Consider the following 8,120-nt stretch of genomic DNA (forward strand, 5'->3'; position numbering starts at 1 on the left):
GCATCTTTGTTGTATGGTTAGTAGTAACTGTCCTTTTCATAATATTGTCTTTGTTCATAGTGTTATATTTATGAATGCAACTGTTTTCAAATTGTGCCTGATTCTTCACAACATACTTCAAGATTGTGAAAGAATATCCTTACAGCATATTTCTGCTTAATGAACACTTTGGGCCTGTATGGAATTGCCCCAGAAAATTATTCCATGCGACATCAATGAATGGAAGTATGCAGTGTAAGCTAATTTTCTAATGCTTTCATCAGCAAAGTCAGCTATTACATGTAGAGAAAATGCTACTGAAGTTAAGCATTAGAGAACATCTATAATATTTGATTTCTAATTCATGTTCCGATCAAGAGCAGAGCTCTGTTGGACTTGATTACGGTGCTTACATCAGCACGAAAATGCAATATTATTTCTGCTTTATTGGAGTAAGATGAAAGATAATTTACATATAGGGAGAAGAGGAGTGGTTTCAGACTTGAAACCTGTGGAATGCCGATGGTAAGAAGACTATTCATCACAAGAGCTGTGTGACACTTTGCTTCATATTAATGAAATGAGAAGGGAACCATGTGCTCACTGTATGTAAAAAATCATAAACTTTAATTTGCTCCTAACAAATTTTGTCATTTGCTCCAGAATAAACATCTAGGCAAAATCTCATCATTCAGGTATTTTAATACACAATTACTGAAATGGTAGATAGCATGTTCAGTGGAGAGGTTCTTGTGGTATCCAAATTATGACTGATACAGAATCTTATATTTGTTGATATGCTCTACCATTATGAAATACATTACCTTTTCCGGAATGTTTGAGGAAGAGGTTAATAGTGAAATCAGGTGATAGTTGTTAATGACTGTCTTACTAGTTACAGAGGGGTCTGACAGCGACATAGTTTAGTCTGTCAGGAAAGCTACATTGTAAAAGCAATGCAGTGCATTAAATATATTTCTGAATACACTAGCCATATCAGAAGAAAATGCTTTTAATATTTTGCTTGGAAGGTTAGTAAACTCATGAGAATATTTGCTTTTAAGAGAGATATTTATCTGGAAGAAGTTGGAGTGATATTTTATTGGTAGGACGCTTATGGTGCAAGTTGTCACATATAGCCTACAGAAATTCTTTTTTCTGCAGCGAATAAGAGGGGCAGTTAGAACAGTTTAATATTTTCTCATTAACATAAGTGAATAGCTTTGAGCTTGTCTCAATTAGCCACCTTTTCATCAGCAGTCATTGTTCTAGATCTTCAGTTGTCTAGGAAATCACAGTTTAGTCAATAATCAGCCGCCTTTAGTGAATTAGCAGTCTAGTTAAAAGTTGCTTAACTCTCTTCCTTAGGATGGATAGGATGTGTGACTGCTGTGTACGGACGCAGGAGGAGATGGCCACTGTTCGCGAACAGCTGAACGTGTTGATGGCCACGGTCAGCCGTCTTCAGGCTGCAGCCTCCGAGTGTAGCGGCAGTGGGGGAGTCTGGTGCGTCGCGTGGTACATCCCAGGTGTTACCTGCTTCACCCATTGTCCCTGCTGTCGAGACATCTTCGCGGGTACCGGGTGCGGTTGGGCCACTCTCTCCCCAAGGGGAGTGGCGGGTTCAGCGGCGTTCGCGGCGCACAAGGCGGAGGGTAAATGTGGAGGCTGGCCGTGAGGCATCGCCCGCTCTGCCTGTGAGTGGACATGTGGCTGCTCCTTCAGCAAGGTCTGAGAAGGCACACGGGGGGAGGGGTTTATTAGTTATTGGGAGCTCCAACGTTGGGCGGGTGATGGAGCCCCTTATGGAAAAAGTGGAAAGGTCGGGGAAGAAGGCCAGTGTTCAGTCTGTCTGCTTCCCGGGGGGTCTCATCCGAGATCTGGAGGAGGCCCTGCCGGTGGCGATAGAGAGCACTGGGTGCACCCGACTGCAAATTGTTGCTCATGTCAGCACCAATGACTCCAGCCGTCTGGGTTCAGAGGTCATCCTCAGTTCCTACAGGAGGTTGGCGGAATTGGTGAAGGCGGGAAGCCTCGCTCGCGGGGTGGAATCTGGGCTAACTATTTGTAGTATCGTTCCCAGAACCGATCGCGGTCCTCTGGTTTGGAGCCGAGTGTAAGGCTTAAACCAGAGGCTCAGACGATACTGCGGAGATCTGGGGTGCAAACTTCTCGACCTCCGCTATCGGGTGGAGAAATGTAGGGTCCCCCTGAATAGGTCAGGCGTGCACTACACGCCGGAAGCGGCTACAAGGGTAGCGGAGTACGTGTGGAGTGCACATGGGGGTTTTTTAGGTTAGAGAATTCCCTCCCTATGCCCGACAAGACGCCTCCTGAGATGCGGCAAGGTAGGAGTAGGCAAAATGCAACAGGGAATAACAATATTAATGTGCTAATAGTAAACTGCAGGAGGGTCTATAGAAAGGTCCCAGAACTGCTCTCATTAATAAACGGTCACAACGCCCATATAGTAGTAGGGACAGAAAGTTGGCTGAAACCAGATGTAAACAGTAATGAAATCCTAAACTCAGATTGGAATGTATACCGCAGAGACAGGCTGGACAGTGAAGGGGGAGGCGTGTTTATAGTGATAAGAAGTGCAATAGTATCGAAGGAAATTGGCGGAGATCCGAAATGTGAAATGATTTGGGTGAAGGTCACGGTTAAAGCAGGCTCAGACATGGTAAGTGGATGTCTCTATAGGCCCCCTGGCTCAGCAGCTGTTGTGGCTGAGCACCTGAAGGATAATTTGGAAAATATTTAGAGTAGGTTTCCTCACCATGTTATAGTTCTGGGTGGAGATTTTAATTTGCCGGATATAGACTGGGAGACTCAAACGTTCATAACGGGTGGCAGGGCCAAAGAATCCAGTGAAATTTTTTTAAGTGCTTTATCTGAAAACTACCTTGAGCAGTTAAACAGAGAACCGACTCGTGGCGATAACATATTAGACCTTCTGGTGACAGACAGACCCGAACTATTTGAAACAGTTAACGCAGAACAGGGAATCAGCGATCATAAAGCGGTTACGGCATCGATGATTTCAGCCGTAAATAGAAATATTAAAGAAGGTTTTTCTGTTTAGCAAAAGTGACAAAAAGCAGAGTACCTGACGGCTCAACACAAAAGTTGTATCTCGAGTACAAATAGTGTTGAGGATCAGTGGACAAAGTTCAAAACCATCGTACAATATGCGTTAGATGAGTATGTGCCAAGCAAGATCGTAAGAAATGGAAAAGAGCCACCGTGGTACAACAACCGAGTTAGAAAACTGCTGCGGAAGCAAAGGGAACTTCACAGCAAACATAAACATAGCCAAAGCCTCGCAGACAAACAAAAATTACGTGAAGCGAAATGTAGTGTGAGGAGGGCTATGCGAGAGGCATTCAATGAATTCGAAAGTAAAGTTCTATGTACTGACTTGGCAGGAAATCCTAAGAAATTTTGGTCTTGTGTCAAAGCGGTAGGTGGATCAAAACAAAATGTCCAGACACTCTGTGACCAAAATGGTCCTGAAACAGAGGATGACAGACTAAAGGCCGAAATACTAAATGTCTTTTTCCAAAGCTGTTTCACAGAGGAAGACTGCACTGTAGTTCCTTCTCTAGATTGTCGTACAGATGACAAAACGGTGGATATCGAAATAGATGATAGAGGGATAGAGAAGCAATTAAAATCGCTCATAAGAGGAAAGGCCGCTGGACCTGATGGGATACCAGTTCAATTTTACACAGAGTACGCGAAGGGACTTGCCCCCCTTCTTGCAGCGGTGTACCGTAGGTCTCTAGAAGAGGATTGGAAAAGAGCACAGGTCATCCCTGTTTTCAAGAAGGGACGTCGAACAGATGTGCAGAACTATAGACCTATATCTCTAATGTCTATTAGTTGTAGAATTTTGGAACACGTATTATGTTCGAGTATAATGACTTTTCTGGAGACTAGAAATCTACTCTGTAGGAATCAGCATGTGTTTCGAAAAAGACGGTCGTGTGAAACCCAGCTCGCGCTATTCATCCACGAGACTCAGAGGGCCATAGACACGGATTCACAGGTAGATGCCGTGTTTCTTGACTTCCACAAGGCGTTCGATACAGTTCCCCACAGTCGTTTAATGAACAAAGTAAGAGCATATGGACTATCAGATCAATTTTGTGATTGGATTGAGGAGTTCCTAGATAACAGAATGCAGCATGTCATTCTCAATGGAGAGAAGTCTTCCGAAGTAAGAGTGATTTCAGGTGTGCCGCAGAGGAGTGTCATAGGACCGTTGCTATTCACAATATACATAAATGACCTTGTGGATGACATCGGAAGTTCACTGAGGCTTTTTGCGGATGATGCTGTGGTGTATTGAGAGGTTGTAACAATGGAAAATTGTACTGAAATGCAAGAGAATCTGCAGTGAATTGACGCATGGTGCAGGGAATGGCAATTGAATCTCAATGTAGACAAGTGTAATGTGCTGCGAATACATAGGAAGATAGATCCCTTATCATTTAGCTACAAAATAGCAGGTCAGCAACTGGAAGCAGTTAATTCCATAAATTATCTGGGAGTACGCATTAGGAGTGATTTAAAATGGAATGATCATATAAAGTTGATCGTTGGTAAAGCAGATGCCAGACTGAGATTCATTGGAAGAATCCTAAGGAAATGCAATCCGAAAACAAAGGAAGTAGGGTACAGTACGCTTGTTCATCCACTGCTTGAATACTGCTCAGCAGTGTGGGATCCGTACCAGATAGGGTTGATAGAAGAGATAGAGAAGATCCAACGGAGAGCAGCACGCTTCGTTACAGGATCATTTAGTAATCGCGAAAGCGTTACGGAAATGATAGATAAACTCCAGTGGAAGACTGCAGGAGAGACGCTCAGTAGCTTGGTACGGGCTTTTGTTGAAGTTTTGAAAACATACCTTCACCGAAGAGTCAAGCAGTATATTGCTCCCTCCTACGTATATCTCTCGAAGAGTCCATGAGGATAAAATCAGAGATATTAGAGCCCACACAGAAGCATACTGATAATCCTTCTTTCCACGAACAATACAAGACTGGAATAGAAGGGAGAACCGATAGAGGTACTCAGGGTACCCTCCGCCACACACCGTCAGGTGGCTTGCGGAGTATGGATGTAGATGTAGATGTAGAAAGTATTTGTTGCTGCAAAATATCATCATTGCTAGCAAACTGGTTAACATATGACAGCGAGCTCTACTTAGCCTATGGCATCCTCAAAAAGTTTTTATATATGCTTCGAGGTAGACATTTCACTGTTATTGTGAACCACAAGCTACTCATTTTCACCTACCATCAGAATCCAGGCAATTCATCACTGCACTAGTAGTGGGATTAGGACTTCATGGCACAGTTCACTCCAGAAATTTAACATGTTTATGGTAAACAGAATGGATGAGCAAATGCTCTGTCTCTCACTGATGCCATTGCAAAGGGAATTGGCTGACACTCAAGCAGAACACAATGAACCGAAGGCTTCCTGCCCAGGCTTCTTCATATCCCATACTAAAATGTAGCACTGTATTGCAAAATGCCAAATTCACAAGTGCATCTGTTCATATCAAGTGTACTTGCTCCAGCAAGCAATCTTGCTGTCTACAGCTCCTCCTGTACAGGATTATAGTCTGCAACATGATTATTAATAAAGGCATTGGTTTGGCCATATATCAAGAAGGACTGCAAGGCATTTGTCCACTAGTGCAACAAAATAACGTGTCACATTGTGATTCTGCTCAGTACTTCCACCCCACTGACTCAGAGATTTGAGTGTATACATGTTGACATCATTGGATGTTAATGACTATCAGAAGGATATAAACACAGCCTTGGCCAGCAGTTTCTCTCATTGGCTTGAGGCCTACCAGTGATAGATTCATTAGGAGCAATTGTAGCCACAATCTTATTCCATAAAAATACCTCGTAAACCACATCTCCTCTGATTTGTCTAAATATTATGACTCACAGATCTAAATTCTACATAACTCAAATGTACATATTAAAAGGAACTTTACTTTGATAGTGAAGAGACATTTAAAAGGGGTCCATTTAAAGAAAATTCTTTGTTTGAAGTGTTAAATAAAAATCATTTGAGAAAATTAGTGGTATCCATAATTTGTGATTGATATACTTCACAGGAGTAGCCAGCAGTTGCAGCTTGTGCCTGTTAATGTGTAACTTGATTCATTTCATGTCCCTAAAGGCTATCCTTCATGATGAGATTTATCCAATGTGATCTGTGAATAAATGAGTGAATATTTGTCTGCTGACCTTGTTTTCTCTCCATTTTTGCTCATTCGTCTGGCCTGTTCTCTTCTCACAGGAATCTGCAGGAGAGATAGATGCAGCAGCAGTGGATAGCGAAGTGGATATCAAGGAAGAACCAGTAAGTAATACGAATGCAAATACTCATTGAAGCTTCTCACTGACATATTGCTTTTCATGTAGCCCTTGTGGCAATAAAGTCAGTGCATTGCTTTCCTAAAAACACACACACACACACACACATACACACACACACAGAGAGAGAGAGAGAGAGATTTTCGCGGCAGACTATATTGTATTGGGGTACTGCAGTGTGTGTGTGTTTTCTGTGCTAGTTATCTCTGAATAAGATCCTTGTCCAAAAGTTTAGCAATGTTGTTAGCCTTCTTTATGTGCCTATTGATCAGTCAACACTGCAACTGTATGCCGAGTTGTTACTTTTACCCCTTCCTTTATTTTGTTCCGCACAGAACTTTTCATTATTGTATTTGTACCACCACATGGCTCCGTTTCATCCTATTACCTCATTTCACTGTCCTCCTACGCTGTACTGTGTTCCATATGTGTTTTGCCCTCTCTCCTAATGCCCATCTGTATGTCTCACTTTGGTTTGTACCTCCACAGTTGTTACACTCATGTCTTCCCGCCTGTCACTAGTGCATCTGTGCTTGATTTTGTGGTATGCTGTAGCTCTGGTCGCAGCCACTCCTCCTGCAGCACCCACTATCACCTACTGACCTCACTGCCAGATTACAGTCAAACATTTTCTAACAAGTTACCTCATTTTATTCTGTAATCCATCCACCCCTTTTCCAAAGACTGTTCTTGTCATTATGTCACGTGATATCTGTTGTCATTTCCTTACCTCCAGGAGTCCTAGTCCCACAAAGCATGCGGGAGAACTTCTTTGCCATTTGAAAGTTAGGAGACGTACTGGCAGAAGTGAATCTGCGAGTGTGGATTGTCAGCCGTGGTTGAATACTAGGCAGAAATGCTAACCGTCACACCACCACAGCACTATGGTTAACACTGCTGCACAAACTACCCAAGCTGAGTGCCCTTCCCAACACAAACTTCAGTTCATATCTGATGCTTATTTTCCCTTACATTGTCGCTACTGTCAGGGCTCTCTGGCATTTGCATAGCACCCCAGCATTGGACGTAATGGGAACGTCCTGTACCAGACGTGATCTTATAGATTTTATATTTTGCCCTGAGACGTGTAAATCTCTTCTTTATCTATACAATTATAAGGTCGCCTATGGTACAGGACTTTCCCATTACGTCCAATGCTGTGGTACTATTCCAATGCTGGAGAGCCCTGGCAGTAGTGACAGTGTAAGGGAAAATATGCAGAAGAAGTTTGTGTTGAGGAGGGCATTCAGTTTGGATAGTTTGTGCAGCAATGTTAATTATAGTGCTGTGGTGGTGTAATGGTTAGCATTTCTGCCTAGCAAGCAAGAGGACCTGGGTTTGAGACCCAGCTGCAACACAAATTTTAATTCATGCTTGAATAGTTCAACTGTAAGAGCACTTGTCTGCGATAAGAGAGGCACCCGGTTCAAGTCTCCCAATAAGTTTCAAATCTGTTGTTGTTTTTGTTGTTGTCTCCATCATCATCATCATCATCATCATCATCTTCAGTCCTAAGAATAATTTGATGTGGTTCTCCATGCTAGTCTATCCTGTTCAAGCCTCATCATCTCTGAGTAACTGCTTCAACCTATATACAAGATGTGATCAAAAGGTAACACGAATTTTTGTTTCCTTAAAGAACCTTTATTTATTCATCAACATCAACTTTGTCCCCTTCAGAGCAATCTCCCTCAGATATAATGCACTTTTGCTGGGCATTTTTCCCAGCCT

The 8,120-nt window shown here is 42.7% G+C and overlaps 1 non-coding gene across 1 annotated transcript; it reads left to right on the forward strand.

Annotated features, from left to right (window-relative positions):
• Positions 1-7,673: 7,673 nt before the first annotated feature.
• Trnaa-agc (transfer RNA alanine (anticodon AGC)) lies at positions 7,674-7,746 on the forward strand. Its single transcript has one exon. It is a non-coding gene; the product is annotated as a tRNA-Ala (tRNA).
• Positions 7,747-8,120: the final 374 nt, after the last annotated feature.

The sequence above is a fragment of the Schistocerca nitens genome, chromosome 10, assembly GCF_023898315.1.
Source record: "Schistocerca nitens isolate TAMUIC-IGC-003100 chromosome 10, iqSchNite1.1, whole genome shotgun sequence".
Lineage (NCBI taxonomy): Eukaryota > Metazoa > Arthropoda > Insecta > Orthoptera > Acrididae > Schistocerca > Schistocerca nitens.